The 13,784-nt window shown below is 36.2% G+C and overlaps 1 protein-coding gene across 7 annotated transcripts in view; it reads left to right on the top strand.

Moving 5' to 3' along the window:
* Nucleotides 1-13,784, top strand: part of FKBP5 (FKBP prolyl isomerase 5) — a 105,159-nt gene that overhangs the window by 45,867 nt on the left and 45,508 nt on the right. The window lies entirely within an intron of this gene.

The following is a 13,784-nucleotide window of genomic DNA, read 5'->3' as shown; positions in this document are numbered from 1 at the left end:
TATGAAACACCATTTTTATTTGAAAGGGCAAACTATGATTCTTCAGACTTGGTTATTCAGTATTTGGCAGATATTTTCTTGAAAATGAAGTGAGCCTGTCACTTCAAGGAAAACAACTGACAATATTTGTTGCCATTGAGTTTTCAAGTGAAAATTACAGTTTTGGAAAATTTGTATCTGCCACTGTGAGCGTGACAGCTTTCCCAAACTTAAAAGACTTCTGATGAGATCAATGGGTATTAATAGATATGATTTTTAAAATATTATACAACAAAATGTGTTAACATTCAGAGGAGCTGTATAATTCAGCGAATCAATATTTTCTCGATGACCAAGGTGTGATGTTACAAAATCATGCATAAGTAGAAGATCCATTCAATGTGCAAGCTAGCCCAGTGGATTTTAGTGTAATACAACATGAAAAGTTCGTTGATATGCCTTCAGATTCCACATTGCAACTAACTTTTGTGAAACTACCACTTGTCCAGTTTTGATGTGGTATCAGGTGATTATATTCACAGTTATCTGAAAAGGCTATTAAAGTACTCCTACCTTCTTCAACTATCTATCTTTGTGGGTTTGGATTTTTTCCATATATTTCAACCAAAATTGCAGTAGATGAATGCAAAAGTAAGTGTGAGAATCCAGTTGTCTTTTATTAAGTCCGACACATTTTACATTTATAAATTATAAAACAGTGCCACTCTTCTCACTAAGTTTTTTTTGTTTTTGAAAATATAGTTATTTTTCATAAAAATAAATTATTTATGTTAACATATAATGAGGTTATTGTTATTTTTAAATGAATTGGTAAACAACAATTTTTTATTTTTAATATGGTAAATATCAGTAGATATGTCATATAAACAGAAGCTCCGGGCCGGCCCCGTGGCTTGGTGGTTAAGTGAGCGCGCTCCGCTGCTGGCGACCTGAGTTCGGATCCCGGGCTCCCACCAGCACGCTGCTTCTCCGGCCATGCTGAGGCCGCGTCCCACATACAGCAACTAGAAGGATGTGCAGCTATGACACACAACTATCTACTGGGGCTTTGGGGGAAAAAATAAATAAATAAAATCTTTAAAAAAAAAAAAAAATAAAATAAACAGAAGCTCCTTGGGGTCCTCAATTTTTAAGTGTAAAGGGGTCTTGAGGAAAAAAGGTTGAGAACTACTATTTTCAAGTGTTAAATGTGATTTTTACTAATGTCTTTTCAAATGCTTTTAAATGTCTTCAGTTAATTTAGTATTCTTGTTTTTTTAATTTTGTAAGAAGAATAATAGCCCATATATCAAATTGTACTTTGTGGACCATGTGACTTATTGGAAGTTAGTGGCTGTATTACAATGTCTTTTTATTCTGTTCTGCCACAGATATAACAGACTTCTAGTTTGTTCCCAGATTAAGTGTAGGAGAAAAGGGGTAATCCCCCCGTCCACCACCATGGCTCAGTGTTGATTTTAATTCCTTTCTTTTTCTGACTCTACACCTTAGTTGAATTGTTAACTAAGCATGGATCTGGGGAAGGAAACAGCAAGTGAGAAGCTGAAGAGTAGACTCCTGCCTCTCTGCCACTCCACCCTCCTTGGTCCTCATAGGCATTTGTGTGTCATGGCGACTTCTGCTTCCTGTCCAGCTGTAGTCTCTTCAAGCTCTAGTGCTGGCTGTGCCACTGCTCCGGGCCCCTTTGGGTCCTTAGTGGGTTAAAGGCTCGTGTGAGATGAATCTTGTGTTTCAATAAGGTAGCAATCAAAATCAAATACAGATTCTTTTTCTTGATGTAGCAGCTAATGATGACAGTTAATGCAGAATTTTTTTCGTTTTTGTTGATTTCGGGATGTGAACCTCTAGGGCCACCAGCGTGGCTATGGCATCATTATTTCATTTAGATGACCTCAATGTAAATAGCCTCGTCAGACCTCTTCGTTCCCACTGCTCCCCAAATTCTTACTCTACCCTTTGAATTTCTGTCTTGAAGAAGATAGATTTAAGATAACAGATCTTCTCTCAACAGTTATCTTTGCAAGTAGATTTAAGAATTGCTCGGGCCGGCCCCATGGTGTAGCAGTTAAGTGCACGCGCTCCGCTGCTGGTGGCCCGGGTTTGGATCCCGGGTGTCAGGAAGCACCACTTGTCAGGCCATGCTGTGGCGGCATCTCATATAAAGTAGAGGAAGACGGGCACAGATGTTAGCCCAGGGCCAGTCTTCCTCAGCAAGAAAAAGGAGGATTGGCATGGATGTTAGCTCAGGGCTGATCTTCCTCACCAAAAAAAAAAGAATTGCTGAGAATTTATACTGCAACCTTCTTTACCTGGATTTCTCAGTAAAATGGTGAATGAGTCTTTCATGTTTCCCAGAATATTGAGCAGAGAGAAAAAGAGGCAACTTTCAGTTGACTTGGAACCTGTGACACACCTATCTAGAGACAACATGGTCTCATGGAGAGAGCATCCAGCTGGTGTTAGGAAGCCAGGGTTCCTGTCTTTGCCCTTCCCTGCAGCACATTAACATGAGTAAGCCACCTAACCTTCCCTGCTCCTATAAAAAGGAGACGTCTATAGAAGAGCTTTAAGATTAATCCTGAGTCTGTGATTCCATTCTTTTACCTACTGTAGAGAGTACAGGAACAAAAACTGTAGAAGACTAAAACCAACACAACGACAGAGCCTTTAGAGGCCCTCTTAAGATGATAATTAGAAATATTAGGATAGAGCAGTATATATACCTCTGATAAAACTTCTATAACATAATGTGTTCAGTTGCCTATAACACAAGAAACATTGATTAGGAGTTTATAGTTTTATATTTATGTGTTTATAGCAGTAGCTACTTCATTAAAATGAGGAAAAACAGGGGCCGGCCCTGTCACGTAGTGGTTAAGTTTGGCGCGCTCTGCTTCAGCAGCCCGGGTTCGCAGGTTCAGATCCCAAGCACGGACCTACACCACTCGTCAGCCATGCTGTGGTGGCGACCCACATACAAAATAGAAGAAGATTGTCACAGATGTTAGGTTAGGGCAACTCTTCCTCAGCAAAAAAAAAAGAAAAATAATATAAATAGACAGTAGTACAAATAGTGTACATTGAACTCTCTCGATTCCTTATATTTTACCTCCCCCAAGAGAATAAATAGAAATATTTCAATTGGGCCGGCTCCGTGGCTTAGCGGTTAAGTGCGCGCGCTCTGATGCTGGCGGCCCGGGTTCGGATCCCGGGCGCGCCCCGAGGCACCACTTCTCCGTCCAACGCGAGGCCGAGTCCCACGTACAGCAACTAGAAGGATGTGAACCTATGACATACAACTATCTACTGGGGCTTTGGGGGGAAAAAAATGAATAAATAAAATCTTTAAAAATATATAAGTATAGATATATACTTTAAAAAAAAAAAAGAAATATTTCAATGGAAAGTCACACTAATTTTGGGATTCCATTGTGACTTCAGTATTTAAAATAGAATTGTGAGAGCTTATCTATAAAAATTGCATTAAAAATACACATACCTTATATGTATGTATATAAATTTGAACTATACCTATACATTGTTTGTATATGTGTCTTTGCTCTTTCTGTACTATCTTTTTTTTTGAAGTATAATTGACATACATTATATTAGTTTCAAATGTACAGTGTAATGATTTGATATTTGTATATATTGTGAAATGATCAGCTCAATAAGTTGAGTTAACATGTATCACCATACATCATTAATGGAATTTTTTTTCTTGTGATGAGAACTTTTAAGATCTACTCTCAGCAAATTTCAAATATTATTTGAATATTTATTCAATGCAGTAATACAGTATTATTAGCTATAATAGTTGTACATGATATCCCCATGACTCATTTGTAACTGGAAGTTTGTTACCTTTTGACTACCTTCACTCATTTTGCCCATCCTCTACCCCCTACCTCTGGCAGCCATCAATCTGTTCTCTATATGTGTGAGCTTGTGTGTTTTTTTTGTCTCCCAATTCCACATATAAGTAAGATCATATGGTATTTGTTTTTCTCTGTCTGACTTATTTCACTTAGCGTAATGCCCTCAAGGTCCATCCATGTTGTCATAAATGACAAAATTTCATTCTTTTTTTTTTCCTTTTTTTTTTTATTTTGGTAAGGAAGATTAGCCCTGAGCTAACATCCGATGCCAATCCTCCTCTTTTTGCTGAGGAAGACTGGCCCTGGGCTAACATCCGTGCCCATCTTCCTGTACTTTATATGGGACGCTGTCACAGCATGACTTGTCAAGCGGTGTGTCAGTCCACACCCGGGATCCGAACCTGCGAACCCTGGGCCACCACCGTGGAGCACATGCACTTAACCACTACGGCACCTGGCTGGCCCCTCATTCTTTTTTTTATGGCTGAATAATATATCATTTTGTGTGTGTATATATATGTCTTTGTCCATTCATCTGTCAGTGGACACTTCGGTTGCTTCCATATCTTGTCTATTGTAAATAATGCTTCAGTGAACATGGGAATACAGATATCTTTTCGAGTTAGTGTTTTCGTTTTCTTTGGATAAATCCCTGGAAGTGGAATGGCTGGATCAAATGCTAGTTGTATTTTTAATTTTTTGAGGAACCTCCATACTATTTTCCATAGTGGCTGTCCCAATTTTCATTCCCACTAACAGTGCACAAGGGTTCCTTTTTCTCCACATCCTCACCAACACTTGTTGTCTCCTGTCTTTTTGATAGTAGTCATTCTAACAGGTATGAGGTGATATCTCATTGTGATTTTGATTTGCATTTCCTTTATGTTTAGTGATATTGAGCATCTTTTCATGTACCTGGTGGCCATTTGTATGTCTTCTTCTGTACCATCTTTTAAACTCTGTGCCTTACTTCCTCTGTAAAGTGATGATAATAATAGTATATACTATTATATGTTGCGGATTAAATAAGCTTGCACACCATTGCTTCGCACTCAGCCTAACATATAGTAAGCACTCGAATGTTTATTACTGTTGTTGTTACTGTATTAGGATTATTGGCTGGCTTTGTAATGGAATGGCAAGACTGTATTATGGCATTTTGGGTCCTAACTCCCTGTATTTACTGTGCCTTTATACAAACCTTTTGAAACAATGCTTAACCGTCTTTTTTAGCAGTTAACCCAGGAAGTCTGGAAAGACAAAAACTGAGTCAATGTAAGACAACTGATTATTACCACTACAGAATATGTTACGGAAATTAGAATGAAGAGATGATTGTTTCTTTCCTTGGGTTTTCTTAATTAAATCTTTATTACATGTTCTGAATTCCTAGAATTGTGTTCATAACCCATTTTTTAAAAAGTTGAAATAAGAATGACTCAGGATTTTCAAATATACTTCCGTAATAGGAATCTTGTTCTTTTCCCTTTGCTCCCTCCAGCAAATATATTATCACTAAAATTGGGAAGGGATAGATTTGGGGGATGAAAGAATTATTTCTACCTCTGTTCTTATAAGTAAATCCAAGAGCACTAAAGCTTCACCCCTTCCCCACCTACCTCTATAAGGGTCTGGTGATTTCTGATAGAAGGCTACTTCATTAAAGTTGTTTTTGTGACTTGCTATGTGACTAACATGGCTGGGAATTATGAAGCTAAAAATCCTACCTATTATGTTCTTCCCCCAGATTTGAGAAGTGAGAGAAACAAACAAACCAGTCATTTGGGAGTCTTCACATACCTATACGTCCCTCTTACTATTGACATTAAACCATAATGAAGTAAATACCAACGATCTGCCTTTAACATTAAAATAACCTTATTAGGGCCTGCCCGGTGGTGTAGTGGTTAAGTTCCCGTGTTCCGCTTTGGCGGCCAGGGGTTCACAGGTTCAGATCCCAGGTATGCAGACCTACACACTGTTCATCAAGCCATGCTGTGGTGGTGTCCCACATACGAAATAGAGGAAGATTGGCACAGGTGCTTTTTGCTTCCTCAAACAAAAAGAGGAAGATTGGCAGTGGATGATGCTCAGGGCCAGTCCTCCTCACCAAAAAATAAATAAATTAATTAATTAATTAAAATAACCTTATTAGTTGCATGGTGACTCATGATCATTAGTAAAAATACCTGTTAATTTACTCAGTCATTAGCATATTAGGGTAAGGGGCGAAAAACATATGTTGAAAGACTAATAGCTAATACTTTTTAAGTACTTGCAGTGACAGGCAAAGGGCCTTATGTGCATTATCTGATTTAATTCTTACACCAATGCTATTATCTTTTAGATTGTACAACTTATTTAGTATAGTTTAGGGGACAGTTAGTCATATTAACATTTGTGTCTAAGACTCCCTGAGTTTTTTTTTACTGAGGTATTATTTACATATAATAAAATACACCCTTTAAAGGGTATAGCCTGATGAATTTTGGTAATAGTTGTATAACCACCACCACAATTAAAATATAGAACAGTTTCCTCATCCTAAAAAGTTTTCTTATGTCCTTTTACAGTCACTGTCCTTCCTGGACACTGGGCCCCACGCAGTCATTAATCTGGTTTCTGTTACTATAGTTTTGCCTTTTCCAGAATTTCATATAAATGGAATCATGTGTCATCTTTGATATTTGACTTCTTCCACTTAGCATAATGATTTTGAGATTCATGCATGTTGAATTGCCAAGTAGTATTTCACAGTGGAACTGTGGAAATACCACAGTTTGTTCATCCATTCAAAAATTGGACATTGAGGTTGTTTCTAGTTTGGGGCTATTATGAATAACGTTATGAACATTCACATACATGTCTTTGTGTGGATATGTTTTCATTTATTTTGGGTAAATACCTAGGAGTGGACTTGCTGGTAATACAGTAAGTGTATGTTTAACTTTATAAGATACTGCTGCGCTGTTTTCAAAGTAGCTGAACCATTTTGCATTCTCACCAGCAATACATGAGAGTTTAAGTTTTTCACATCCTTGCCAACCCCTAGTATTGTCAGTCTTTTTAACTTTAGCCATTCTAATGGGTGTGAGACAGTATCTCATTTTGGTTTTCCTTTGCATTTTCCTGATAACTAGTGATGTTGAGGGTATCTTTTCTTGTGCTTAGTGGACATTTTGTGTATTTTCTGTTGTGACGTATCTGTTCAAATCTTTTGCCCATTTAAAAAAATTAGTTATCTTTTTATTGAATTGTACTCAACAAGACAAGCACTTTATCAGAGATGTATTTTTGCAAGTATGTTCTCCCAGTCTCTGACTTGCCTTTTCATTTTCTTAATTGGTCTTGCAAGGAACAAAAGTTTTGAATTTTGATGAAGTCCATTTTACCAATTTTTTCTTTTATGATTGAGGAACCTACTATAACTAACCATTTTTGTTTTCATTTGATTTGGTTTTTTGTTTATGTATGGGGAAAACTAAGGTACAGAGAGGTTAAGTAATTAGCCCAAAGTTACACAATAAGTGACAGAGCCAGGATTCAAACCCAGGCAGTCTCTTCAAATTATGTTAGATCTTAAGGTTTAAAACTATCCCAAACCAGATACAAAAACAGAGTAGGGCCTGGTCCAACACAATTTAGTGAGTGCCTGCCGTAAATCAGACATTTTTCTTACAGGAATGATATAGTTAATGAAGTTTATCAAAAGCAAAATTATTGCTATTACATGCTTGATATTGTAATTCCTATTTTTAAAGTTTTTTTTTTAAATTGAAGTGTATTTTTTCCACATACTTTAAGCCTTGACAACATTTTACAACTAGTAAAATACTTACTAGTAATGGGTAACCATGTAGCCAACTTCCTGTGGGTTGTGGTTTAGCCATGTGCTCCCTTTAAATTTCTGTTGATACTCTTGCTCCCACTTAAATATATTTTTAACATTTGTTTACTTTTTTTTTACATGCAGTTTAGGAGCATTCAGGATTTGGAAGGAAGGCTTTTAGGCCAAAATATTTAATTTTTCTAACCCTCCCCAAAAATGTGAGCCAGAAAGAAAGCAAACTTGAAGAAAGTATCTTTTTTGGTTTTACCTGGTACTTTGCAATAGGGGAAGAATGCTTCCGATTTCCATTGCAGAGTGTATATTAGGGAGAAGCCAACTTAGGCAGGCGTAAGAGTAGACTAGGGGAAGCTAACAAATTTCTAACTCCATTTAAATTAGATATTACAGCATGGACTGTGTTCCTTTATTGAGTATAATTGTGTTATACTTCTTTGTGAAATATCTAACAGTTTAGCCTGGCAGAGTTGATTATTAAAGCTGTCCCAGGACAGATTATGCCACCATATCCGTTTTCTCTCCCTGTTTTTAAAATTATAAGCCATGAGGGTGGGGAGAGATCATCCTGTGATCAGTTTTCTTGGTAATTAAATAGAGAAATGGTAAAAATAGAGTGTGACATAAGACTTAGGAACACTTTAAAAGAATCTTAAAATGTAAATTAATTTGTTCAATTCGTAATCGCATACTTTGGGTAGGGAGTAAGATGATTATGAGAGCCCTTTTATAAAACATTTTAGAATAAGACTGAATAAAATGTATAAAAGGAAAAAATATACAAGAAAAACTAATTTGCTTTATTTAGTATAAAAAGAAGAAAGACAGTGTCAGTATTATCAATGATAAGAAATTTTCTTTTCTTTTTTTGATACAAAATATTAACAGAATGTACACAGAGTTAAAATAGAGATCAGAAGTTGGTACTAAGTCTTGGAAATCCTTCAGTGAAAGTAAAGCAAGAATGAATCAGATGTATTTTTAATTATTTGAAACTTATTAGTGATTCACCTTATATTTAAGTGTTTATCAACTTTTATATATATATTTTTTTTTTTTTCTAATATACAGTTAACTGGCTTGCTCCATGTCACTCCTTTAGGCAGAGGGGAGATGGGACTCAAACCAGGTCTTTGGATTTTAATTTTATTTATTTATTTATTTTTCCCCCAAAGCCCCAGTAGATAGTTGTATGTCATAGCTGCACATCCTTCTAGTTGCTGTATGTGGGACGCGGCCTCAGCATGGCCGGAGAAGCCGTACGTTGGTGCACGCCCGGGATCCGAACCCAGGCCGCCAGCAGCGGAGCGCACGCACTTAACCGCTAAGCCACAGGGCCGGCCCGACTTTTATATTTTTAAAGGAAAACTTTTACAATTAAAATATTTTCTTTCTTGTACTCCTTTTCTACTCTCATATGAAAAAGTATTTTTTCTGTATAATACTATACAGCTTTCATCCTGTAGTATTTTAAGTATGCTTGTATTTCAAATGCAAACATACATTTAAAAGTTATTTAGTCAGTAATTTTCATCAAGGATGCCAAGACCATTCAATGGGGAAAGGACAGTCTTTTCAACAGATGATGTTGGGAAATCTGGGTATCACATGCAGAAGAATGAAGTTGGACCTTACTTTACACCGTATACAAAAATTAACTCGAAATGGATCAAAGACCTAAACATAAGACCTAAAACTATATTTTCTTAGAAGAAATCTTACAGGAAAAGCTCCATGACATTGGATTTGGTGATGATTTCTCGGATATGACACCAAAAGCACTGAAAAGTAAAAAATATATAAATTGGACTACAGCAAAATTAAAAGCTTCTGCGCATCAAAGGAGTGAAAAGGCAGCCTACAGGATAGGAGAAAATATTTGAAAATCATATATCTGATAAGGGGTTAATATCCAGAATACATAAAGAACTCCTAAATTCCACAATAATAAAATCCCAAATAACTTGATTATAAAATGGGCAACGGACTTAGACATTTCTCCAAAGAAGATATACACATGGCCTACAAGCATGTGAAAAGATGCTCAACATCACTAATTGTTAGGGAAATGCAAATCAAAAGCACAATGAGATATTACCTCACAACCATCAGGATGGCTACTATCAAAAAAAAAAAACAATAACAGTTGTTGGCAAGGTTGTGGAGAAATTGATGCCCTTGTACACAGTTTGTGGGAATGTAAAATGGTGCAACCACTATGGAAAACAGTATGACAGTTCCTCAAATAATTAAAAATAGAATTACCCTATGATCTAGCAATTCCACTTTGGGTATATACCCAAAAGAACTGAAAGCAAGATCTCAAAGAGATATTTGTACACTCATGTTTGTAGCAGCATTATTCGTTGTAGCCGAAAGGTGGAAGCAACCCAAGTTAATCTACAGATGAATGGATAAACAAAATATCATATATACATACAGTGGAATATTATTCAGCCTTTAAAAGGAGGGAAATTCTGACACATGTGACAACACTAACGAACCTTGAGGACATTACGGTAAGTGAAATAAGCCAGTGACAAAAAGACAACTACTGTATGATTCCATGTACATCTGGTGGAATCTAGAGTAATCAAATTCATAGAAACAGAAAGTAGAATGAAATTCTTGCCGGGGCTTGGGACATGAGGAAATGAGTTGTTTAATAGGCAGAGTTTTAGTGTTACAAGGTGAAAAAGTTGTGGAGGTTGGTTGCACAACAATGTGAATATACTTAACAGTACTGAACTGTATACTTAAAAATTGTTGAGATGGTAAATTTTATATTATATGTATTTTACCACAATTAAAAAAATTTTTTAATCAATAAAGAGTTCTAAATGTTCTAACATGGTCACTATAGTTTTTATTATAAGTGAAATTATTCAGTGATTAAATTAAAATGTTATATTTTAAAATGTGTTATCACTTTTTTAATAGACTTTGCAGTTTTAGGTTCACAGCAAAGTAGAGTGGAAGGTACAGAGATTTCTCATATACCTCCTGCCCCAACACATGCATTGCCCCGCCCTTATTAATATCCCACACCAGAGTGGTACACTTACTACAATTGATGAACCTACATTGAACCTATAAAGTGTTATGTTTTAAAATGTATTATGTGATTTTTTTAAATCAGAAAAAATTATATAACACTGCAGAAGAAAGAAAAACGTACAGTGCATTGCTTTTATACTGGGCTTTGTATACTTTTAAACTTTTTTAATTGCCTATAGCTAGGTATATATAAAAAGCATTTAAACTTAGGGATAGCCACATTATACATTTGTATAAATACATATTCTTATTTCAGATTTTATTACAGATGGAATAGGACTCCTGAAATTGATAAAGTAAATTGTATTTGAGCTAATAAAATTCAAGTCTAGATCAAGTGTAAGAATAAATTGCATTTATATGTTCTTGGTGTATTATACCTATAATTAAGATCCTATGGGCCGGCCCTGTGGCTTGGTGGTTAAGTGCGCGCGCTGCGATGCTGGTGGCCCGGGTTCGGATCCCGGGTGCGCATCGAGGCACCACTTCTCCGTTCATCCTGAGGCCGAGTCCCACATACAGCAACTAGAAGGATGTGCAGCTATGACATACAACTACCCACTGGGGCTTTGGGGGGAAAAAATAAAATAAATAAAATCTTTAAAAAAAAAAAAAAAAAAAAGATCCTAAATCTCAAGAATCTTAAAATTGTTTATGCTTTGACCCAGTAATTGTACTTCTAGAAATTGAACCTAAGGAAACGTGGTAGAAACTTGCTTAACCAACTCCAGACAAGCGGATGTTCTCCATTCTGTTTGTAAATATACCAAGTGATACTGCTGGTTTCCTGTTCTGTGGTATGGTCCCACGCTCTGCTTCAGCCAGTTGAGTGGGCCTGGTCAGTGCCCTCCAGCTACAGACCACTAGAAACACAGCTGTAGTTGAACAAGTTGAGTTTATTACTGTAGGGAGGGAGAATGCATACCATGGGAAATTGTGTGATGTCTCAGTAACAGTATTTGAAAGGACTTATAGAATTTGGGGATTAGGCGATTTGGGGAAGGGTCTAAGGAAGAGGGGCTTTGCTCTGGATTGGACGTTGTTAGGGGTGATGCTTTGAGTATCTTAAATCTTATCTAGGAGGAGGGCTGACTAGAGTGAGACTAAAGCTATACCTGCTAGAGAAGCAGCAGTCACTCATATTAGCCAGGAGAGGGGGATGTTTGGTGTTTTGTAGGTTGTGCAGTGACCTTGTTTGTTTTGTTCACGCTCAGACAAAATTTTAAAGTATTCTTGTTTTGTCTCACTTTTTTGTGGTCTCAGAATGACCTTGTCTGATGTTGATGTTAAGTGAGATTGTTTAACAATGTCCAACAGGAGAATAGCATGGCCTAGCCGTGTGTCCCAGGCCAGCTTCAGACGTCACATAGGCCTAGCTGTAAGTGTCAAGCAGTTTCCAGGCATAGGGGCTGCCTTTGTCTCCCTCAGACTCTTACTAAGAATCAGTTGAAACCTGTTTATATCCATTGTACTTTTTGTAATTATATAATTTCATTGGATAGTATATAAAACACTGAAATTAGTCTAAAAAGAAAGAGAAATTATGTCTATGAAATCTAATTTGAACATTTTTGGAAAGACTTATTAAGGTGAATTGCTAAAAGCATTTTTTAAATGGCTATTGAATTAGGGGTGAGTAAAAGGCGAAATGAGCAGGCCATTCAGAATACGTTTTTATCAAAAGGATTCTGCACACTGATTGTTTTATAAGTGTCCTTTGGTTCTTACTCCACTTTAAAGAATCCCTCATTGTAAATGGCAAATGATATATCCTAAGTATAATTTATATAGTAAAAATAATGTGGAACTCTTATCACTGGAGCCATGCTTAGAGATAAGGCCTTGGCCTCAACACAAGGTTAGTAAACTAATATACTTTGATATGTTTTAAGTTAAAAAAAATCTTTGAGGTATTTATATGCTCTTTCTTATTCCTCACATAAAGCAGTGTTTTAAATTAACCTACCAACATAGTCCTGATAGTGTCGGGTAAGAGCTTTTACTATGCAAAAACAGTCATGTAACAATTAAGGTGCACAGTTGTTCGTTGAAACTTTATAATAGTAAAAAAAAATAAAAACAACCTAAATGTTTATTAATGGGAGTAATGAAATTATGGTGTATTCAAAAGATGGAATAGTATATCGTTATTAAAAGTCATGTTTTTAGATATCTTTTAACAAGAAAAATGCTTATATAATGCAAAATATAAATAGCAGGCTACAAAACCAAATGAACTATGACCAGAATTTTAAGAATGTGTGTGTAAAAATTTAATATGCAAACAAAGTGTACATATATAATTGGAAGCAAATGAACCAAGAAATTGACAGTTTACCCCATTTCAGAGGTTCTTTATTATATTCCCTATGTTTTTCTATACTTTCTGAGTGTTCTATATTGAGTATGTATTATTTTTTTTAAATCAGGGGTAAATGCATTTTAAGAAACGAGTCCCAAGATTGGCAATTTTAGAAACATATCTGTGTTCATGTCAGCCTGGCTGTTGCTCAGTGTGTTTCATTCTGTTATCTGAAGGTGACTGTAAGAGAAGCTGTGATGTTCCCAAATGAGAAGAAAAGTAAAAGTTTAGCTTGGGGCTTCTGTGGATTTAATGGACAGGCTGATGTTTCCAGCTTCTAAGGCCTAGCATTGATATCATCTATGAATTCAGCTTTTGCTGATTGCTCTAAGCCCACCCCAAGGCAGGTGCCCTTTGTTTATACTCGAGTTTAGTGCTTACCCTACTTTGTTTAAAACAAAAATGAAAAGAGTGCACGTATTTCTCTCCTCCACTAGCCATACTACATTGCACATTCCTTGGAATGAAGAAGAGAATGGCCACTTTTGTATTCTTAGTACCTGACCTTTGCTCCTCAGTAATTGGCCAAACCTCTTGAACAAATGTACAGTAGTACCCACACAATATAAAGATTTCTTGAAGGAATGTATAAGGTATTTGTCTTAAAATATCAGAGTTGATAGTAAAAAAAAGTTCTCAGTGG

The sequence above is a fragment of the Ceratotherium simum genome, chromosome 13 (genome assembly GCF_057802395.1).
Source record: "Ceratotherium simum simum isolate JZ-2026a chromosome 13, ASM5780239v1, whole genome shotgun sequence".
Taxonomy (NCBI): domain Eukaryota; kingdom Metazoa; phylum Chordata; class Mammalia; order Perissodactyla; family Rhinocerotidae; genus Ceratotherium; species Ceratotherium simum.
The sequence above is the reverse complement of the archived record's forward strand: the minus strand, read 5'-3'. Positions and strand labels throughout refer to the sequence as shown.